The 23,649-nt window shown below is 42.4% G+C and overlaps 1 long non-coding RNA gene across 1 annotated transcript; it reads left to right on the plus strand.

Moving 5' to 3' along the window:
- Positions 1-1,798: 1,798 nt before the first annotated feature.
- On the plus strand, positions 1,799-22,891 carry LOC125929804 (uncharacterized). The gene is made up of 3 exons (XR_007459972.1): positions 1,799-2,195; positions 3,671-3,865; positions 22,548-22,891. It is a non-coding gene; the product is annotated as an uncharacterized LOC125929804 (long non-coding RNA).
- The last annotated feature ends 758 nt before the right edge of the window (positions 22,892-23,649 follow it).

A 23,649-nucleotide genomic window follows, 5' to 3' on the forward strand; every position in this document is an offset into this window, starting at 1 on the left:
GTGGCGAATTAAATATAAGGGAATAGAAGAGGTAGAGAAATAGGATGAATATGGCTTTAGACATGGTAATTTGAGGTCTCCGTAGGCATCAAGAGGCTAGAGGCGGAGATTGAGGGGATGATGATAGGGGAGATGGTGGTGGCAAGCCTTTGCTGGGTGTCGCCTCCATGCCAGGCACCGTACTGTTTCCCATTTGTTAGGTTATTTCTTGTTCTACTCTATTCTTCAGAGCCCCTCTTACTGTTGCATATCCAATGTCCACTTGCTCATTTGTCCAGTGTCTGTCTCACACTACAGTAGAAGTGCCACAGGGATTTTTGTATGTTTTGCATATCGTTATATATCCAGTGCATAGCACATTCGCTACTCAAAACATTTTGGTAAAATGAATGAGAGACTCTTCGTGATAACTGTAAAGCTTGGGGGTGATTTTTTTTTTCTATTTTATGTGTGTGAAAACAGGGCTTAGGGATTATGTATATTGTCCAGGTCATATGTCCAGGATTCAAACCCAAGTGTCCATAATTCCAGAATTTAGGCACTTAACCACAATCCATACTGCTATTAGCATAAATGACTACTGAAACCACAGGAAGCTACCCATCCTATTCCCCAGGAAGAATGCGTAGAGCAAAAAAAAGAAGAAGAAAGAAAGAGAAGGGCAAGGAGGAAATCCTAGTTGACCCCAACCATCGTAGAAAGAAAAAGAATCTCCAGGGAAGACTGAGGGTAATACCAGAGCAAGAGAAGGAAAACAGGAAAGGAACAGTGTTCTAGAAACTGGAGGAGAGCTTCTCAAATAAGGCAGTGGTCACCACTGCCAAACTCACCTAATGGTTAGGCAGGGAGCATTCTGGAAAGTGCCTATAAATTGGATATCTCCGTGGCTGGACTTGAGAAGTGAGAGACAATTTTTCTTTATAGTGGTGAACACCACGAGAAACATCTTGTCAGTGGGATGATGGTGGCAGAAGGGCAGGTGGTGGAGAGCCCGGGGATAGACAGTAGTTGTCATTAGTTAGTTGCCTGTGAGGGGAAAGAGGAAAATGGGACAATGACTAGTAAGAAAGAGGGGAGGAAAGACTTCTTTGGCAAGGTAGGAGAGAATCCAGCTCTTTGGCTTGAACTTGACACAATAAAAATGTGGGGGGGGGATTGGGGGTAAAGTGTATAAATGGGGGTGTGTGGGTGGAGGGCGGTATGCATGTGTGGGGTGTATGTGGCGCATGTGTATGTGGAGGGGCGTGGATGTGTGTGGGGTGTGTGAGCGCGTGCCGAATGAATGAGTCGATAAAATCCAATAATGCCCACTAACCTGCTCTGTAAATTGTAGAATGTACGACAAATGTAAAGAGTTATTAATTTCTGCGCAGGTATGGTCTTGGGAAGATTGTGCCTTCAAAAAGTTCACCGTGTGCTGAACTCGCAAAGGCACCTGCTAAGGCCTTCCCATAACCCCCACCTTTCACAGGGACTGGCGTCCTGCCCTATGGCCTCGCTCCTAAGGAGTTTATAGGGAGAAAGTTGCCTGTCCTCCAAAGCCGGCGTGGGGGGAGGGGGGTCATGGCACATCACTCATCTGCAAGTTTTTGTGCAAGTTGCGTGTGCCAGGAGGAGACCCGAGAGGAACCAACAGAGCAAGCCTTCTCCCCTTGGTGAGACTCGCTCCTCCTGGAGCACCAGCTGGCTTTCCCTCTCAGGCAAAAGAGAGAAAGCAGAGACTGTCTTCCACTCCATGCCAGGGATAGGCCTGCCTGTGGACAGGACTGGCCACATGATGTGTGGGGCCCCTTGCAAAAGGAAGTGGGGCAAGGTCCCTGTTCGGCCCTGATTATGAAGCCATCACTGAGAGCAGAGCACTGACCAAGGGCGGGTCCTTCCAAGTTCAGGGCCACGTATTAGAGCCCAGGGCTGAGCTCACTAAGAGCCCTGCTGCTGACCAGGCTACCTGAGGTTTAAGTGGAAGTTTCGATTCTCATGTGACATCTTTGCAAACCTATTTTTAGTTGTCTTCTATTAAATACCAGATGATCTCCTGAGACAGGTGACATGGCTTCTCCTTGGTACAGATCCTCTCTCTCCTTTGACGGTTCCTCTTCCCACCTTTCTTGCAACACTATCTGGCAGTATTGTGAATTTATTGATTTTTCAATCCTGGGACCCAAGGCAGGAAACGTCCCCGGCTTACATATTTGGTGAGTTCCTGAAAATGTGAGCCTACGGCTATTATTTATATGTGATATTATATCCTCCCGTGGGTGCTCATTAAATTTGCAAGGGCTTTCCCACAGGTGGCGGTGGAACATCCCAAATACTTTGAAAGAATATGGGTCAACAACTGCTTATCCACAGTTCTGCAATTCTGGGGGTTGAGGTGAAGGGGGCAACTCTGAAAACTTGTTATTTTTGGTAAATTGTCTGAACTGATGTGAGAATATTTAATAGTGATTATACCACTTATAATGTGCATATTTATGTGTTTCATTATAGAAAGTTTAATGGGTTTGAATGCTTCCTTGAGCCCCCGATGGGGATGCTATACAATATATAGTATGAGCTCACATTACCTTTCTGATATACAATAAATTCTGAAGTCTGGCCTGCATGGGTTGTGGTTCAAGAACTGTGATCTGATATTAATATCCACTTTGGGAAGCAATCTGCACTAGTGAAAGTATAATCTATTATCATCTGATTCATACACAGACTCTCTGGGAATGTAATTAAATGGGTATAGAAGCCATCCCTTTCTTTAATATTCAAATAAAGGCCAAAAAAACATGGTTATATACTTCCCAGATATTTTCATTTCTTTGAGAGTATTTGCTGACTGTGGAATTTTAATATTTAAGTCTTAAATCTTTAGCAACGAATTTCTCATGAATTTATAAGCATTTTATGCACTTAGGAATCTTACATATAAGTAAAGAGTAAGTCTTAAATATCGAGAGGTTTTAAAAAATATGACATTACTATAATCAGTAAATATTTCTAACCTCATTGGAAACAAACAAAGAAAATACAACCCTCAAACATATTTAATCCACAGGGACCTATGATGATGTCTAATTTTTAAAATTTTTTAAAATGTGTTTTTTAATTTCATTTTTGAGAGAGAGTGAGCATGAGTAGGGGAGGGGCAGAGAGAGAAGGAGAAGAGAGAGTGCATGCATAGGAGGGGAAGAGAGAGGGAGAGAGAATCCAAAGCAGGCTTCATGCTGTCAGCAGAGAGCCTGATGCAGGGCTCGAACCGAAGAACCGTGAGATCATGACTTGAGCCAGAATCAAGAGCCAGACGCTTAACCATCTGAGCCACCCAGGCACTCCACAATGTCCTGTTTTTTTTATGGAAAGCTATGTGTAATGTGCCTGATGGGCATTTACAGTTTTGCAGTTAGTGAATGAATACTAACTGTAGTTATAAATAGGGCAAAAATATAAACACTAAGTGAGGCTGAGTTGAACTGTCACTCCTATTTCCCAGATAAACAAACTGAGGCACAAGAATAAAGGAAAGATGAAGTTTACTGTTGGTCTAGAGAGTAACTCTTTAATTCCTGTGCGTCCCCTCTCCTTCCTCCTCTTCTGCAGGTCAATGCCATCAGTTAATTCTTTTTTCACTTAACATTCCTCTTGTCTTCGGCCGTGCTGAGAATTTTTCCATTTTCAGGTACAACATACACAATGTCTTTGGATTCAGTGATTCTGTTCTTGGAGACAGAACTGAAGGCTGAAAACTCTATGGGGCGTAGGATGGGTTTGACCGGCCAGTCTATGAAACCCGTACCGTGGCAGAGTCACCGAGGCTTCATAGCATGAACTGGGAGCAAAATCTAGCGGCCAGAATTTCGGAACACCACTAAAAGTGAGTAATATTTGAACACATTGTTGCAACTGTGTTCGAGTAAATGTCAGTTTCTAGGCAGTGGTTGTTCACAAAGCACCAGGGGGGGCGGGGGGGGGGGACTGGCACCGGGCAGGTTGGAGGATGATGCAAATTTCCACCGAGCTTCACGGAGGACTCCGCAGTATAATTCGGGGTTCCTTAGAATTTTGGTGAGGTGAGTTAGAGTTGAAGACTGTCCTCCAGGAGCCATATGCAGGAGATGTTTATAGTATACCTATTACAGAAATGAAGTCAGCGGTTGAGCCAGAATTAAAACTTGGGGCATCTGAGGATCCCGTATCTGCTCTCACCCATTAGCCAGAAAGGGGATGAATTGAGTCACCGGTGTGAACTCTGGGGGAGGGGGCCCTAAAATAATTTCTCCTGACTGTGCCACATCTTATCTTGCCACATTGTGGGTGACAGAGCCTGTCCTCATTATCTTATGCCCAACCACGAGCCCTTGTGTAGGAGAAGTGAGAAAAGTGGAGTCTGTGCTGTGATTTTGATTGTCATGTGGGAAGGCGATGTAAGCGGCTCCCTCCTCATGGACCGGGGATCTGAGTGAGCCGGCCTTTCGGGATGGATCCTGGGCACAGCGCTCTTTTCTCGGCCTGACAGCTGAGAGTGTACCTCCTACTTCCTTGGCCACAGGCACACATTTTTAATAAGACATCAGTTGAGCAGCAGAATATTGGATATGACTTTTAATTACATTCTGCTTCCCGTAAGCTCTATCTCCTCACTGCTAAAGAAAATATCACTGCCTTGCGGGGGCGGGGGGGGGGGGGTCCCAGAGCTTTCTGTGATGGGTGATTTTCAAATTTTCCCTAAAAATCCTGACGAAGACCTGACCCACGGCACCAGCTGGCGGTGCAAAATCGGGTCTCCTTTCTCCCCAGATCCGTATCATTGTTGACTCCAAGCGTGTGTCACTCCTCCAGAGGCTGTCTGGAGGGACCTAACACGTGTTTTCTGACTGCAAGGGGATCAATGAACAACCCTTCGTAGAGGAGGAAATGGGGTCGTTGGGTAATTTCCTCTGAGGGAAACCGTTTCTGGGCTTAACGCTTCCCGGCGTCGCTACCAAGGGGAAGCCAGGCATCCCTATCACTTTACATCCAAGCACAGACGGCTTCCCCAGGACACTGGTCCAGGAGGGGGGGTCCCAGAACCTGTTCCGTTAGAAGAGCTCTCTTCAGCAGCACGGGCCCCAATGGGGGGGCTTACATCCAGTTTCCCCGGAAGCCCCTTTTCTCGTCTATTGGCCTCATTCTGGGCAACTGCAGCCCATCAGACATCCTCTAACTTAGAACGCCGAGTCTTCCATTCTTTTCCTTCTGGATGGCTATTTGGCCCTTAATAGGAATCTACTGATGCAAACAGATGGAAAGGAGAGGGGCCATGCTGAGCTTTATCCACCTATGAAGGCTATACCTCACCACTTGCAAACAACAAAACCACTATGTGCTTGTCTTTTATGACAGATTTTTAAATTTTATTTATTTTTAATGTGTATTCATTTTTTGAGAAAGAGAGAAACAGAACACGAACGGGGGAGGGGCAGAGAAAGAGGGAGACACAGAATCCGAAGCAGGCTCTAGGCTCTGAGCTGTCAGCACAGAGCCTGGCACGGGGGTCGAACCCACAAACCACGAGATCACAACCTGAGCTGAAGTCGGACACTCAACCGACTGAGCCACCTGGGTGCATCCCTTCCCCCTCCTTTTTTTTTTTTAAAGGGTTGACAGCTTCTTTTTTTTTTTTTTTTTTTAAGTTGATTTATTTATTTTGAGAGAAAGTGCACAAACGGGGGAGGGGCAGAGAGAAGGAGAGACAGAATCCCAAACAGGCTCTGCACCATCAGCACGGAGACCAATGTGGGGCTCGAACTTACAAACTGAGATCATGACCTGAGCTGAGATCCAGTGTCAGATGTTTAATCGACTGAGCCACCCCAGGCCCCCACCTATGACATATTTTAAAGGGCTACCTAACTCCTTTCTCTCTGTTAAAAAATCAAACAAACAAGAGGGTCTATTGTGCTGCTAAAACTAGAAATCGCTAGTGCTGTTTCATGCCAGCTTTCTAGAAAAACTAACTGAATAAAACACATTAAGCAGATTCACCCCACCAAACAGTACCGCTGTGGCTTGTGTAGTCACCTCTATAGAAGCGCTGTTGCTGAGGAAGAAGGTAGAGGATTTCTGATAAGAAGGGATGTTCTGGGTGAGAATAACCACCAGCATAGGTCTTCTGACTACGCTAGGGACCAAAAAGAAGCCCGTAGAATCTAACAGAGCTGGGAAGTCTGAGTGTTGGATGAGGAAAACTCCATCTTAGTCCTACAGAGCCCAAAGGATGCCCAAGGCTGGACAATGAGGAGATGGACGTGCAGGTGGCTTGCCAGGACCCAAGTCAACTGGAGCTGAGAACATTCCACACACCCTTTCTGTTGACAAACGTAACACGGACAGTTCGCACCCCTTTCCAGTTGACCAGTTCAGGCAGTGTGGAATCACATCTAACATAAGGCTGGATTCTAAGATAAGCACATAAGTTAGCACTATATGTGTGTGTGTGTGTGTGTGTGTGTGTGTGTGTGTGTATGTGTATAATGAAATTATCTCACAGTTCTTATCTTATACAATCTTTCATATATATATGTAATATATATATAATATGATATATATATAATATGAAATATATATATAATATGAAATTGTCATGAAAAGTCCCACAATGTCCCCATAGGTCCATAATGTATTGATTTGTGAGACCCCAGAAAAACATCAGAGGCACATCTATCTCAGACCCTGTTCTTGGGTAGATGCTCTTGGAAGAGTGCTAGGTGCAATCAGTCACAATATTGTAACATTCTCTCTTGGCTTCAGCTGCACATGACTCACATCACATGAATTCACTGCGCACATGATGTGACTACAGGCTAAGTGGGCAGGGCGGACATCTACATGTGAGGTCTTGAAAAAGTAGTATTACACAGGGGAAAGAAATACTGGCCAGGAAGCGCAAAGAAAAAGCATCCCTCTAAAAGTATACTTTGGTGTGGAAGCAGGAGGTTTTTTTTCTGGTGTTCTCGAAAAACTGCTAGTCTAAGATGAAGCCACTGGAGCTAAAGAAGAGGTTGACCTGATTCTTGAAACACTTTCTCAAGTGTTTCTAAATCTGGCTTCCAGGGAGGGCGCCACACCAGTTCTCCTACTGGTGTGGTCACTCCTTCTCAGTCTTTTTTGCTTCTTCTTCCTCCTCCTCCTCCTCCTCCTCACTCCAAAATGCTGGGACCCCACAGGACTTAATCTTTGGATTTCTTCTCTCTGAAATATACTCTCACTTGGTGACCTCTTCCATTCCCATGCTTTGTATACCATATATACCCTGATGGCTCTGCATTTGTATCTTATGGCCAGGAGCTTCTCTGGGAACTCCAGATCTGCATGTCCAATTGCCCACGTAACATTTCCATCTGATGTAATGGGTGTCTCCAGCAAACGTACATGCACAGTCTGGGGCCACATCATCTCTGGACACCACCGTGCTCCAGGCCATGGGCATATCTTGCCTAAACCATTGCCATCTTCCCCTAACTGATCTTCCTTTTTCTATTCTTGCCACCCACAGACCGTTCTTCTCAACATGGTCAGAGATGGTTTTTAAAGATATAAATCAGATCACGTATCTCCTTTGTCCAAAGGTTTCCAGTAGTTTCCCGCTGTGGTGAGAATAAAACCTCAAGTCCCTTTATGGCTTTCAGAACCCCTCCTTCCCCCCCGCCACCATCTGGCCACCACTCAACTCCTCAAATGCAACTCATGTTTTTTGGGACCTCTTTGACTAATTTCGAGTCACCTTGGCCTTTCATAGTTCCTAGAACATTCTTCACCTCACTAGAACATTTTTCTCTACTTTATTTATTTATTATTTATTTGCTAGTCCCTTCAGCCTCGGCAGTTTTAGCACAGCTGGCTTGAAAAGCTCTATAGAGTGTAACTAAAAAAGGTAATCAGGCCCATCTTCATGCTTCAGATTCTTAGCACCATGGATCAAACATGTGTTGGCAAAAAGAGACCAGTTCTTTAAGTCAACCTCAAGGTTGAATCTTCCATCTAGATGCATTTATTTTTATTTTTATTTTCATTTTTTTAATGTTTACTTATTTTTGAGAGAGAGAGACAGAGCGCAAGAGGGGGAGGGGCAGATAGAGAGGGAGACACAGAATACAAAGCAGGCTCCAGGCTCTGAGCTGTCAGCACAGAGCCCAACGTGGGGCTCGAACCCACAAACTGTGAGATCATGACCTGAGCTAAAGTTGAACACTCAACCAACTGAACCACCCAGGTGCCCCTAGATGCATTTTAATAATGAAAGTATTATAGAATCCATCTAAGATGTTGTTAAGGGATATGGATAGAAAATTCACCGTAGCATAGTTGGAGGTGAAGTTTGGCATGTGTGTTGGGGGAGGGGGGGGTTAAGAAAAATAGAATAAAAAACATTGGAATAAAAAACAATTTATATTTATAGTGCTTTAAGTTGACACTTCTCAACAAGCCAGTTCCTGTGGTTTAGGGAACACCACTGATGCACACACATATCAGAGCCAACCATGTTGCAAAACTTCCGTGTTGGCTCTCTCTACATATCCCAATTGGCTATTTTAAGTTTTCTAAGTCATGTATCTGGGCATGTTACAAGAATACCATATCCCAATTAAGTAGTATTATGTGTAAGGCCATAAAACATCTGTCAAAATGCAAGCAGTCAGAAAATGGAACTCTTACATGCCTTTATGAAAACAAAACAAGATAAAATACACTTAAAGATGTACTTCGACTGATGAAGTTGGAAATTTAAAATTACAGCAATAATTCAAGAATGGGAAAGTTATACATAAAAGAACTCCAGGTAAACATTCAGACCAATGAAGCTTAACAGTGATGTGAAATATTGTAAATGTGGATTAGAAACATAAATGCCAAGGCAAAGCAGTTTTCAAACATACAGTGGCATATTATGAAATTCATCATGTAATAAGAAAATGGATGTGTCACCCAAGGTCAATTACCAGCAGTTAAGGAGTAGAACAGAGTAGATAAAGTAAAATGCATTGAATTCCTTATTATTAATATTGTCAGACTCAGAACGGCTGGCAATTAGAGTGTGTGGCTTTAAATATGTAGCTTACTACTCTAAAGGATGACTTCAGTGGAATTAAAAAAAAAAGTACAAATTGGAAATAGCTATAGTGTAGAAAATAAAGATCTTAATGTGATATAATTGTCAAGAGCCTTTGCGATCTGAAAAAAAATTCCTTTCATTTTGAAAAAAAAAAAAAAAGAAAATGGCTTACCATTTTAGGAAAAATATGTAGGAAAATGTAAGGGTGTTGTCTGTTAAAGGGGATTAATTTTTTTTTAATCTTACACACAAAAACCGTATATAATATCCATAAGGATAAATTAGTATGTATTTGTTCACTTTTTACTTCAACATAAAGGTGTGTCCTTTTTTTATATATTCAGAAAACATGAAGTATATATTGGGATTCAAAATTTCGATAATTTTCAAACAATAGATATGGCACAAAGTATCAAATGGAAATTCCAGGAAGTCATAACAAAAAAAGTGCATTTTATTGCATTAAAAAATCTTTATTTATTTTTGGAGAGAGAGGGAGCAGGGGAGGGACAAAGAAGAGGAGAGAATCCCAAGCAGGATCTGCACTGTCAGCACAGAGCCCAACACTGGGCTCGAACCCACGAACTATGAGATCATGACCTGAGCCGAAACCAAGAGTCAGACACTGAGCCACCCAGGGACCCTTAATTTTATAGCATCTTTAAACCCCAATCTCACTTGTGTGTATGTGTATGCGTTTGTGCTTTTGGTTAACATTTGGTACACAAAGCTTAAAATATCTACATGTCAGTGTTTTTCCATCTTCCTTAGTAATGGACTCTTACATTTTAGTTGGATATTTAGCCAACCAGACTAGACTATTTTTCCCACCTCCCCCTGTAGCAAGGTTGAGACCCGGACTGCATTAGGCGGTGGGCATACCTTCCAGTAAGTATCCTTCAGGGGAAAAGTGTGTGTTTTTGTGTCGTTTCCTTCATCCTTCTGGCTGGGCAGGGCCCTGGAATGCAAGCAGGGGTCTTGAGCCCTGGTACATCAGCTACTTTGAATGGCTGAGCAGTGAGGTGGATGATCCTGAGAACCTGATCCTACAGAGGACTTTGATTACTTATGAGAGAGTATTTCCTGATTGGTGATTAGAAAAATGAAACTGAGTGGCTTTTACGGAGTGAGGGGGTGACGGAAACAGAAGCATAGAATACAGACTACTCCTTCAAGATGCCTCACAGTGAAGCCAAGGAGACATGGGCAGCAGTCTGTGAGAGAGAGGCAAGGTTGGGAGTAGGTCATGCCTTGTCTGGGTGGGAATACAACAATGGAGAATCTGGAATATTTATAGTCTGAGTCCAAGAGAGAGGTACCTGGGAAGAGGGAGAAAACCTAAACAACTATTGGAAGAAAAAAAGAGTGACTGGGAGGGAATAGAATCCAAAGCCAAGAGAGAAGAGGCTGGTCTCCTGTGGCCAAAGGGAAGAACGGGCACAGATAAAGACAAATTGGGAAGTGCAGGAATGGAGACTGTGTAGCTCCAGCTGTTTTCTGAAAATTAAGAAACAAAACAAATCTTAAGAAGAACAAAACAAATCCTCAAGGGATTAGAAAAACAAGCAAACTGCAGATAAGAATTGAGCATTTCCTGGGCTCCTGGGTGGCTCGGTCGGTTAAACGTCTGACTCTTGATTTCCGCTCCAGTCATGATCTCATGGTTCGTGAGTTCAAGCCCCGAATTGGGTTCCATGCTGACAGTGCAGCACCTGCTTGGGATTCTCTGTCCCTCTCTCTCTGCCCCTCCCCTAATTGTGCTCTCTCTCTCTCTCTCTCTCTCAAAGATAAATAAACTTTAAAAAAAGAAAAACAGAATTGAGCCTTTCCAAGGTCCTACCTGAGACTGGCCAAAAGGACGTATCATCAGCCAATGAGCAAAGCAGTGTGATATTCTTCAGCAGTGCTTCGCAACTTAGAAATTAGTCGGTTAGAATGAATCATTAGGCTGTTATAGAATAGACTACTTCAAGGCTTATGCAGCAGACGATCAAAGGGTTGGTGGAAATGAGTGTGTCGATGACAGTGTGGTTGAAATAATAAGCCATGAGGTCCAGACAAGTTAGGAAATGAATTGGAATAAGGAGGGTGGAGAGACTGGTTAAATGGAGACAAGGAAGTGAGTTCAGGTGCAGTCCTGCTGACAGGGAGGAGTGGTGGTGGAAGGAGGGAGCTGGGAAGTTCACGGGGCGGGGCAGTGGGGGGAAGGCAGGAGGTCAGAGGGGCACCAGAGCCCAAGGGGTGAAGGCAGAGAAGAGCAAAGTTCACATCACGCACGGTTTTGGAAGGAACAGGTTTAAAGAAGGAAATTGGTCGGGGGGCCAACTGGTTTCAGAGGCCGTGGCTGTAAACGGAACACCAGTAGCAGGGAGACATGCAGTATCTGGAAATAAGAGCTGGCCAACCAGCTAGGAAGAGGCTTCACGTTGGTATCTTTCAGGATTTTTCTGTAAACGTAAAATCTGGAAGATATGCACCGTTAGCTCCATTTAATGGGTAAGTTTTAGAAAAAGTTTGGAGCACTGTCAGCTAATTGTGAATGACAGATGTTGAGCGCTTACAATTATTCTTCTTTTCCCGACACTAACGAGGACATCTTAGTAGTTAGGACCGAACCGCACAAGCCCTCCGTGCTATTGATTTTTTACTTTTTTCTTGTTCCAGTAGAGGGCACTCAAAGCTCAAATAAATGCATGCAATCGTTTTATGGCAATTGTTTTTATGTAATTAAAGCTCATATTTAAATGAAAACGAGAAATCCTGATTTAGTGAGACTTAATTACTAGTCATGCGTGTAAATTTCACTAACACGAAATGAGATCTTGTAAGTGATCACATGAGAACATGTCTCCCCAGACACTGTCAGCACACACTGAAAGTAGGAGGAAAAAATCTCTTGCCTGTGAGACAAGATGGGACTTTCTAAAGGCATGCCCACAACGGACCCCTGACCCCCAAGTTTCATTTTCATTCCCATCTGACTTCTTCAAGAGGGCTCTTAAATAATGTGGAAATAATCCTGCAGGCTACTGGACAAATAGCCTTCAGTGAAAGTCATCTGAGAACGCGCTAATAGAACAAAGGTGACTAAGACAAGAGAAAACCCTTTGTTGGCAGATCTGGGCCACAAATGAGTGAGGTGGCTCAGAGGGAGGCGGTAGCCACTGTGTCCAGCCCATGAGGGGTTCTTAGGGAAGCTTCCAGAAGACCTTGCATTTCAGAGAGAGCTGTGAAAATCCAAGTACTTACTATTAGGACTTGAGGGAAGACAATCTCCCCAGCACAAGATTAGCCTTGCGTGGCTTTGACTGCCAATTTGGCAGAATTACTGTGGACGATGGGAACAGTGGTAACGTGGCTGTCAGTATATTTCGTCAAAGATTCTCCTGGAGGAGTTAGACCTCGGGGTCAAGTGATTCTGCAGGGATGGTCTTTGCCACAAAGGGGGCTGCCATGATCCAAGCACAGCAGCTTTTCCAAACACAGAGGACATTTTGGTTTGGCTTTACGTCTTCTGTCGGAATTAAGGGTTACTTGCAGGCAGTGAATGGGAATCACTTCCAGCCTCCTGTAATAATGATGATCTATCAATAAGAATTAGCTTCTTAGGTAGTATGCAGGCTGCTAAAGGGAAGAGAGGACTCTCCCACAAAAAAAAAAGTCTTCTTGGCAGAGATCGTGGAGCTGGCATTACAAAGAGTATGTTATGGCTTTACGACTTATTTATAACAGATTTTTTCTGTAAAGCACTGTTACAAGACTCTGAAACTTTACAATTTAAACAACTCCCCTTACCTGCCCCCACCCTCACCAGACGCAGCCTTCCTAGTACTCATAAACTCGGTCCTGTCTCTTCTGGATACCTTAGTGCTGGGATTCTTCAGTCCTACACATGCATTAACTCCCTTACGCTCAGGATGCAAATGCCAGTGGGGCAAAGGTCCGAGAAGCTATGCAAAATGGAATTTTTTTAAAAGCACTTTCTCTTCTTCTTAATAACATGACAGTACAAGATAAAGGATTTATCCTTTAAGACCCTGAGGGTGTGCAAACATCAATAATGAAAATCAAACAACTTTAAGCTTGTGGAGTTAAATATAGAATATATATTTATGGCTTTGTTGTAATTGTTGGGCACGTCTCGCCTTGCCATATATTGTTGACAGACCAGGCGGCAGCTGTCTCATTGTTTATTGTTTTTCTCAGCTTTCTGACATTGGCTTGATTTATAGTTGTAGGCGATAAATTACAAGGTTGAATCTAGTTGCTAACCCTCTGGCTAAAGATTTCCCATTACCTGGTTAGGCAAGCTAAATATTTTATTTAAAATAACCTCAAAATCATACTAAACGAAAATCCTTCCAATGAAAGTGAATGCCGATGGTCTTGAAATTAACGAGCCCCACCCCATGTGACCGCTTGGTCGAGCGAAAAACGTATAGCAGTCCCGTCAGCAAGTCTGGCTTCTATAATTTAAGCAAGCCACATCTTCTCTGTGAGTCTGCAGAGTTACTCCTTCTCCAACCCAGCCAAACAATCTTGATGCCTCTAGGGATGATGTTTGTAGCACTTAGGATGCATTCTGCTGTAAGAAACAAAAGACCTAGCTAAAAATGACTTAATAAGTAAAGGCATGTATGATCTGGTTTTTTTTTCCTTTTTTAAAAAATTTATTTTAATTCAAGTTAGTTAACATAGAGTGCAGTACTGGTTTCAGGAGTAGAACCCAGTGATTCATCGCTCACATATAACACTTAGTGCTCCTCCCAGTAAGTGCCCTCCGTAATGCCCATCACCCATTTAGCCCATCCCCCCCAGTCACCCTCAGTGTGTTCTCTGTATTTAAGAGTCTCTTATGGTTAAGGCATGTATGATCTTACCTAATAGGAAGTCTGGGCACAGGGTAATTTCCAGGGACCTTCACTTGGTAGCTCAGTGATGTCAGCTGGCCTGCAATAAACTTGTCTTTAAAGTCACAAGATGACTGCCATCAGTATCACATCCTCACACAGTGACATTCACAGATAGGAAAATGGGTATTTTTCTTATTTCCATTTTCTTAAGGTCAAGGAACACTTTTCCAGAAGTTCCAGACTTCACGCACTGACCAGAATTGTACAATATGTCCATCCCTTGGTGAATCACCAGTCCAGGAAACAGAACAACCATAGTTAGCCTGGATCAATCATCATCCGTGCCCTGCAGCAGGACAGCGCCAGCATGCCCAGGAATACAAGGGGAGCATGAACAAGTCAGTGTTCAGAGACGTGAAGGTGATGGCCAGGGAGGTTTGCGTAGATGATGTGCACCGTCTGTTGCTCCCTCTCAGGCTCTGCGTACATGGAAACATGCACACAAGACTCACTCACTTGTAGGTTTCAGAGTGGCACAGTAAGTACCCCAAACCCAAACGACAAATCTTTCTATCCAAGTAACACAATTCCATTCAGTAGAGACTGCCTTCTTTACTCTGCAGCCTGAAAATGACCCTGTTTGGAACGTATTCCCAGTTTGCTCCAAGCACTTGAGAGCACAGATTAAATTCTATAAGCAATATCTCCTAAACCTACCGAATTTAATTGAATCCTGATCCCTGTAACTAATCACTGAAAAGGCATGACACTCCATGATATGGATTATGGGGGGAAACCGTTCCATCATTACTGCTTAAGCTTTACTAAATGGTGATAGTGTGGGAGGAGAGAAGAATGCTATGTTGCTTCTAGACCTCATCGTGGTCAAATTGTAAACTTCAGATAATCAGTTTTTACTGTCCTCGTGGCTTCATAATTTCCTTCCAAAAAGATCCAGAAGTCTCCCTCTACCAGGTTATTTCCCCCTCTTTCCATTTCAGGGAGCCTCTTCAATTCAAGATGGTTTTGCCTATGACCAACATGACGCTGTCTTCCCTTCTCTCGTGTGAATGGTAACACAGATAAGATAGTTCATGATTAGGAGACATGTCACGTGGCTCTCACTCTGTATCTTTTAATCTCAGGCTTGATTTTTTTCTGTCTGAAATCCTCTCGTTACTGGTGATGGAAAGAAAATGGAGCTTCTCTGTTGGCATGGGGCTGGAGTTCCTTCCCAGCTAAGTCAACCCGAACTGGAGCGCAATGTAGAGTTTGAGGAGATCATCATTCTAGAAGAGCAGCTGTGTTCACAAATTATAAGAGAGCTGAGGTTCCAAATACCAGAAGGTGAGTCAGGATGTTCTCAACAGGCAGAGAAGCAGGAGAGCGACAGGTGTCAGCTGGGAAATGGATCTGAACATTCAGAGTCAGGGCAGTGTGAGCAAGAGAAAGCACAGGAGGATCAAGGGAACAGAGAGAGAGAAGGGAACCAAGCAATTGATGTATATGCCTGGCTCAACCAGGAGTCTGGATAAAAACAGTCTTCCAAATCATTTGCACCATAAAACTATTGCAGTTTTGAGACTGTTAATGAAGAAAATAGAATGCATTTCTAGGGATGCCTGGGTGGCCTCAGTTGGTTAACCATCTGACTCTTGGTTTTGGCTCAGGTCATGATCTCACGGTTTCATGGGTTCAAGCTCCATGTCAGGCTCTGTGCTGACAGTATGGAGCCTGCTTGGGATTCTCTCTCTCTCTCTCTCTCTCTCTCTCTCTCCCTCTCTCTCTTTCTCTCTCTGCTCTTCCCTTACTTGTGCTGTCTCTGTCTCACTCAAGATAAATAAATAAAGTTAAGAAATGCATTTCTATTTTTTTTATTTTTATTTTTGGAACTCTTAGAGTAGTTGCTTTGGGATCCAAAGCTATTTATTGTCGTAGTAATGTGAGGTTCTGTCAGCAACCTTTTTTCTGGTATTTTAACCTCCTCTTACTCGAGATTCTTTCTAGAGTTTGTTTTGTCTGCCTTCCTATTTTTGCTACAGATTAAGGTATACTCTTTTACTGGGCATCACAAAGGAGCAGCCTGGAGTCACTACACATATAGGTTTGAGTTCAGATGACAACTTAGTCTACACATTCACATCCTATAGAGCAGTTACACTCTATTTTCTTCTATGTGCTGATACTGAAAAGAGTCAGAACATTTGCAACAGAGATGTATAGAATATCATAAAATATATGATTATTATATTACATTTTAATTACATCATATTTTATAAATATATACTTATAAATATATAAAAATACAAAATATATATCAGTTAGAGAAGGTCTGTGGCTTTAGCTAATAGAAAACTTGACTAATATAAACTTGGGGCATCTGGGTGGCTCAGTTGGTTGAGCGTCCAATTCTTGACTTCTGCTCAGGTCATTATCTCATGGTCACGGGATCGAGCCCCGCATTGGGCTCTGTGCTGAGTGTGGAGCCTGCCTGGAGAGAGCCTGCCTCTGTCTCTCTCTCTCTCTCTCTCTCTCTCTCTCTCTCCCTCTGCCCCTCTCCCTGGCTCATGCATATGCGCTTTCTCTCTCTCTCTCTCAAAATAAAATCTTTAAAAAACAAAACAAACAAAACAAAACAAAAATATAAGCTAGTCTTATTCAGTTTAATACTACTGGAGACAGTCCAAGAACTGCCTTTTTCTCTTTTTGCTCTGCCATTCTCACCATCATGGCTTATTGCCTCGATGTCAAAAAATGGCTGCTCCAGCTTAACCATCCCATCTGTGTTCAAGGCCAGAGGTAAAGGAAATTACTGGTACAACCTATCCCTTTATCAGGAAAGGATCAGCTTCTTTGGCCAGAATTGAGTCACATGGATATTGCTAGCTGCAAAGAGAGCTAAAAAAGTGTGTATTTAATTCTTTTAGCTTTGGGGCGCCTGGGTGGCTCAGTCAGTTAAGCATCCGACTTCAGCTTAGGTCATGATCTCGTGGTTTGTGGGTTCGAGCCCTGCGTCAGGCTCTGTGCTGATGGCTGAGAGCCCGGAGCCTGCTTCAGATTCTGTGTCTCCCTTGCTCTCTGCCCCTCCCCCACTCATGCTTTGTCTCTCTCTGTCTCTGAGCTTTCACGAGCTCTCTCTGCTTTGATGAGCACGCTCTCTCTCTAAATGGATAAATAAACTTAAAAAAAAATAAAGCCTAATTTATTTGCTTCTTTGCCTTCTTATTATTCTTTACTTATGCCTACATTTCCATAATAGAATTTCAGACATCTTCTAAAGGCATGTAAATTATTATGAAGTAACCAAAGTTAAAATTGGAGCAAAGGAATAAGGATGATTAGCTGAACCTATTATGGTAATCATTTCACAATGTATGTAAGTTAAACCATCATGCTGTATGCCTTAAACATACACAGTGATTATTTTTGTCAATTATTTCTCAATAAAACTGGGGGAAAATTTTTAAAAAAGAATAAGGATGGGAGCCAATTGGAATCAGGAATTTGACTAAAAATGCACCCCTTGTTGAGGTAAATATATAGTATGGGTAGGACCAAAATTTGCCTTTGTCTCTCCTTATCTCTTGCTTTATGTTCCCTCTAAGAGGGACCCTTCCAGGTCTCCTTCAGTTGTGATTGGAATGAGCTCTCGTGGGTCTGGGAGCAAAATCAGCTGGAAAAGCAGGTATCCATGCATGGGTGACCTTCTTTTTCCTGAGTTACTGCAGCCACTTCTTGGGACCAAGGTCTTCATGGCTGCTCAGCCATTTGAAGTGTTTTTTCGGTGCTCCTCCTGTTGAGGAGAGTTTATTATTATTATTCAGTTGATAAACACTTTTGATTACTTTCTCTCTTGGGTTAAAAGAGAAAGGAGAGAGACATATTAACTGAGGACTTACAAGGTATCAAGGACTGGCTCTGTGTCTCCCCGTGGCTCCCACAATCTTCTTGCTGGCTTGGAGGAAGTCACGTATTGTAGGCAGAGAGGCTGAGGTTCAATGAGGTTGAGTTATGTTTAATGTCAATGGCAGAGGTAGGTTTAGAGCTTGGATCTGACTCTGAAGCCCACGCCTATCCATTATGCTGCTTTAAAGGAACTGCATTTATCCATAAAACCAAGGTCCACCATCAGAGTTGGACATCTGAGGCTCAACCATTCTCCCCTATTCTCTCTGCTCCCCAACCAGCTTCTCTGAAGGCTGTTCTAGAAAGATTCCCGGGCTTAGAATTAGAAGGCTTGTTTACCACTTCCTGCTCTTTTACCTAATAGCTGTGTGGGTTGGGTAATTCACTGAAGCCTCCCGAAGCCAGGTTTACTCATTCACAAAGAGAGGATGATGACAGTGCCCCCAGCACTTCATGACTGGGGTGGCAGGAGGGAAGGGAATGGTGTAAAACTCAAACTAGATCCTCTTTGTGGTATACACCTTGAAAGAAACATAATCTTTAATCCCATTCCATGCATTGTTTTATTGATTTACTTATTACGGGACTCTCAAGATGTTGTTATAGAGAAAATACTACTTCTCTGTTGCTTTTCAGGCCCCAGTTCATTTGTTTAGGAGAATCTGACCTTCCTGTCTAGGAAAACCCTGACTCCACAAACACTCAGTAGCCTATTCATGGCACTCACCCAGTTGTAATCAAACAATCATCTGTTTAATGTCTGCCTTCTTCCTGCATGAAAGGGGTGGTTGCCTGCTTTATTTTGGACCTCTGTTCCCAGCACCCACTACTCTGGTTGGTTAGAGGAGACGGAGAACAACATCAACAATGTTGCCATGTTGAGAAACTACTCAGACAACTCCTGAAATCTAAGGGAGTGCATTTCTCCTAGCCTGTGTTACCTGCCACAGGGTACTTACTTTGGAAAGGGAGAGCTTTTTGGGTTATGTCAGAGGTAAACAGTTTTTGACTCATACATCTCATATGACTGAGCCTACACATAGCCATTAGAGCAAGAATCAAGGCTGGAGAAGTAAGCTCAGGAACCGCTGGATAAAGTAGATCATTACTGATTGGCATTTTAGTGTCTCCCTAAAACACAAATTGCCTATCCACTGCATTTACTCACAGACAAGGACATGCACACTTGCGCCCCTCGAGGAGCGTTTCCCATTGTGGTAGGAACCTCTGAAGAGCATTCTTTGGGAAGAAGGTCAACTTTGGAAAGCCAGCTAATTCTCTTGCAGACCCTGCAGGGATGGAAGCCACTGTGCAACCACAGAGCCGGGCAGTCTCTGGATCCAGTCCTCTGTTTCCCCAGTCCTCTGACTCAGCACTGTTTCCAAAATTTAGAGAAAAAAAGATCTAATAAGTGGAAAAAATTATTTCCCAGTAATGAATAGACGCAAAGCAAAACCAGCTTATACCCAGAATCCAGGAACATATTTTTGGATCTGGCTACCTGGAAATAAGACATTTGAAGTAGGGACCTCTTGGCCTGACTTCCCAACCAGCAGCACAGTTGAGGGAGTGTAGGGCACAGGACAGGCACCAGGCTGATGCTCAAAAAGAAAATGGAAACATTCAAAGGAAGCAGTAGGAACATTTTTTTTTTTTTTTTTTTTTTTTTTTTTTTTTTTACTGTGCAGCCAATCAAGCAATGGAAATATTTGGGACTCTCTAAATAGAAACATTCAGGAGAAAAGTGAGATGGAACACACATTCTCATTGTCATTATGAAGCAGTGTTTATTGAGTGTGGACAGGGCACGAGGTAGCTTTCCAAACGCAGAGGCACCCCCAGTTCCTGTGGAAAAGTGTGCGGAAGACTGCATGTTGGCAGCTCCCGGCTGTGGCAGAACCCGTGACTCATGATGACCCTGCTGGCTGGCCGAATCTGTGGCTCTGTGGCAAGCTTACAAACTCTTGAGGTGCTTCCTGCTCAGAAAACTGTGCCTTGGGCTGGTTATGAAACAGGAACATTAATTACTATTGTGATCGTTAATGGGGAGTTCTAATAATTAATGCATTTAAGGTTCTATGTGGTATTTGACTTGTTACCATGTTTTAAAACATTACGAATCAGATGAATCTTGTCTCTTGGGTATTTGATGAATTGTGATTGGTAATAGCAGCTAACTCATGATGTCGCTCTGAACAGAAACAGGCTGGTTAACAGAAAATGGCGTGAACACGGGGATACAGGATGGAAAGTTACATAGGAGATAGAGAGAAAGGTAAAGTCTAGAGAGGCCTTTGTTCTTGTCCAGATCTTATCGCATATTAAAATAATCTTACTCAGGGCGCCTGAGTGGCTCAGTCGGTTGGGTGCCCGACTTCGGCTCAGGTCACGGTCTCATGGCTGGTGAGTTCGAGTCCCACGTCAGGCTCTACTCTGACAGCTTGGAGCCTGGAGCCTGCTTTGGATTCTGTCTCCCTCTCTCTCTCCTCCCCCTCTTGTGCTCTATCTCTCTGTCTCTATCTCTGTCTCCATCTCTCTCTCTCAAAAAGAAATAAACATTAATAAAATAAAATAAAATAAAATAATCTTACTGTAATACTAAAGGGGGAAAATTGGTTGATCAAAATGCAGCATAAAACCTGGCATAAAGATCTGCCTTTCTTTAGAATCATTTACTGATGGAAAATAGGAACACAGTTGACTTGACTCATTGTTTCACGGAGAAACCATAATCTCGATCCACCTTTTGGTGACCTTCAATACCAATAACCAAACCAAGAATCTGGGGGATAGTTTCATTAACTCTCATATCACTGGGGTCTGAGAGGACAAACTATGCACTGACCCATGAAATAAAGCAGCACTTATCAGCAGGCAGAAGAAAGGACATTATTTTATTCCTCCCCAAGTTCTGGCTCCTGGCTAGTTAACTGAGCATCCATTTTCACTGCATAAGTAGAGCTTTCCAATGAGGCTAACATATGGTCCTTTTCCCCCCTTTCCCCTCTTTTTCTATCTTTTTTAACCTTTTTTTCACCAATTGTGGAACTGTCACTTCCAGAAAACAAGGGCAGACGCTGACACTGGAATTATCATCTCCTTGCTAAATCTCTGGAAATATCATTCCCTTGGTAAAGCACTCCTGAAGAGTTAGAAATGGAAGTACCTCTATAAAAGTGCCTTGGGAATTATAGTTTTTCATATATACCATTGGTTGAGGGTATCACAAAATCAGTCATCTTCAGAACACTTGTCAGATCCTAGGAGTTACTAATGTTCTTCCTTCCAGAGTATTTTAGCACATCACATAAGTCAGAGAACAGAACCAAAGAATCCACATATCCTGTCTAATTGCAAACATCATATAGGAATGGTTCTCTTTGCAACTGAAGATGAAGAGGGGGAAAAAAAAAGACCAACATAAGAACTAAGTTGAAAAGAGAAAGTACCCATAATATTTGACATTCAGCAGAAAATTATTTGTTCTCCAATTATTTACCAATACAATTATTTAGAAATTTGGTATCCTAAAGCAGTCTAAGTAAAAGTTACTGAAAAAGATGTAATAACAAATAATAGAATAATTTTGGCTTTAGAAAGAAATAAAGAATGAAGAAAGGGCTAAGTGAGACGAAAAAGGATTGTAAAGAAACCACATTTGCCAGAGCAGAGTGAAAATCTTTACTAGAGGCTATAAAGAACAAATTCCATACTGAATGAAATTCAACATTGCTGAGAGTGGCACACTTCGGTGGCTCTTCCAGAAAGAAGAAACATACCAAGAGATGAACATAGAGAGGAAAGATATGGGATTCCTGAAATGCAAAGCCAAGCTAGGAATGATAGATGTGTCTGGAGAGGATATCAAACTAATTGCAAGAAAACTTTCTTGAACTGAAAGAAACATCTGAATGTACAGATTGAAAATGGCTAAATCGGTTTCAGAGAATGTTAATAAAAAGAATCACATATGATTCTATCATGATGAGTTTTTGAATTATGAAGATTAATAAGAATTATGAAGAGCTTATAAACATCCTTGAAGAAAATAAGAGGGTAGTAGCAAGGTAACTTTGAAAGCAACAAAAAAATCAAGCTGACTTAAGACTTTTCCAGAAGCAAACACCTGATGGCCACAGAGAGGGAACAATAGAGTGTTAAGATTAAGACATTATTGCCAGAGAATTGGATTCAGTCAAGTTTTCATTCATATGTGACAACCCAGAAAGGTATTCTGTGATATACAGAAGTTAATAAAACGTGTTATCACACATATTTTTGAAGAATGGCTTATAGACAGATACCACAGTACAGTTATGAGGTACAGTACAATTATGAATGAAGGCTGGTGGTGGGTATTTGCAAAACTTATTGTTTCCAGGGTGATTGATAAAACTCTACAAGATATTGACTTACATGCCAAGAAAACCCTGGGAAACTACAGGTGATGAAATGTTTGGTCTCTATATTTAGAGAAACTAGGATTTAGCTAGATTAAGTGGTATGTCTCAGAAGCTCAGTAATACAAATGGAATCAGGACTCACATCCTCTGAATCTTGATACAGAGGGCACTGGTTGTCATTTAGTGTTACTTCTTTCTATTTTGATTTAACTTTAGGAAGTTTCTATAATAAAACAAAAGGGAAAAGAAAGTCGGCTTGAAGGGTTGATCATGTTTAAAATAAATTCCTCTTTTCTTTTCCAGGATTAGGTTAGTGCCTATGTTTCATCAGAATTTTCTCTAGATTCCAATCATAATCTTGTCAACACAACAAGAAAGGCCTTCAACAATGATGGGCTCTGACCTTTAAGATCCTGGTTAAGTATCAGGCCCTGCTCTAGGCCCCAGGGCCAATTCTCCTAGGTATAGAGGACTAAACCAAACAAAATCATGTGCTCATGCCTCCTCCCATCAAGAGTTAGGTTTGGGGACAGACGGACCTACCCAGACTACAGCAAAGGATGCCTTTTCTCATCTGGTAATTAACATACCAGCTTTGGGAATTAACACATCTCACCTTCACTACAAGGGGACAATGTAGGATCGCCAGGCGTGAGGAAAACCAAAGATGCAAAAGAGGAACAGAAAAACTACTGGTGGAGAAAACAAACTATTAAGGGCACAGAACGGAAAGTGTCTTTCCTAAGGCCACCTTTCAAAAGTGTCAAAAGTTCTAAGTGTCCTCAGATCTATTTTAGAAGAAATTAACCCAAAGACATAAAAGAAACCGAAACAATGCAAAAGCTTTTACAAACTAAAAACATAGGGTAAAACAGAAGCGAGGGAAGGGCTAGAAGGTAAAGTTGAAAGTGGTTCTCAAAATTCAGGGCAAAGATAGGGACAAACATGAAAGAGAAAAGAAAGAAGGAAACAATGGGAGTGTTAACCCCAAAGTTCCAACAGTAGGGGGCTGTGGTGGCACAGTTTGCTTCTGTTGTGGTGGTGGAAGTTGTTATTGTTTATGTATTAGTAAAAATAATAGCTAACATTTGTTGAGGGTTTTCATTGTACTGGCATCTCGGCTAACCCGGGACGTCTTGTTTTATTATCCTACCAGCTTTTGAATAGAACCATGGGGTTAGAGCAGAAAAATATTTAGAAGGTAAATGATTATGATGTGGTTATTGAATGTATTTAGTCGCGGGGAAGAGAACGCTGGTTAAGGGGTAACTCTTGGCTGGTTGAATAGCAACAACTGAGATCAGCGATGCAAAAGCAGGAGCTGGTTTGGAAAATTAGAATATGCGTTCAGTTTCAACTTGTTGAGCTGAAGTTGCCTGAAGACCGTCAGAAGGAAGAAGATCAG

The sequence above is a fragment of the Panthera uncia genome, chromosome A2, assembly GCF_023721935.1.
Source record: "Panthera uncia isolate 11264 chromosome A2, Puncia_PCG_1.0, whole genome shotgun sequence".
Taxonomy (NCBI): domain Eukaryota; kingdom Metazoa; phylum Chordata; class Mammalia; order Carnivora; family Felidae; genus Panthera; species Panthera uncia.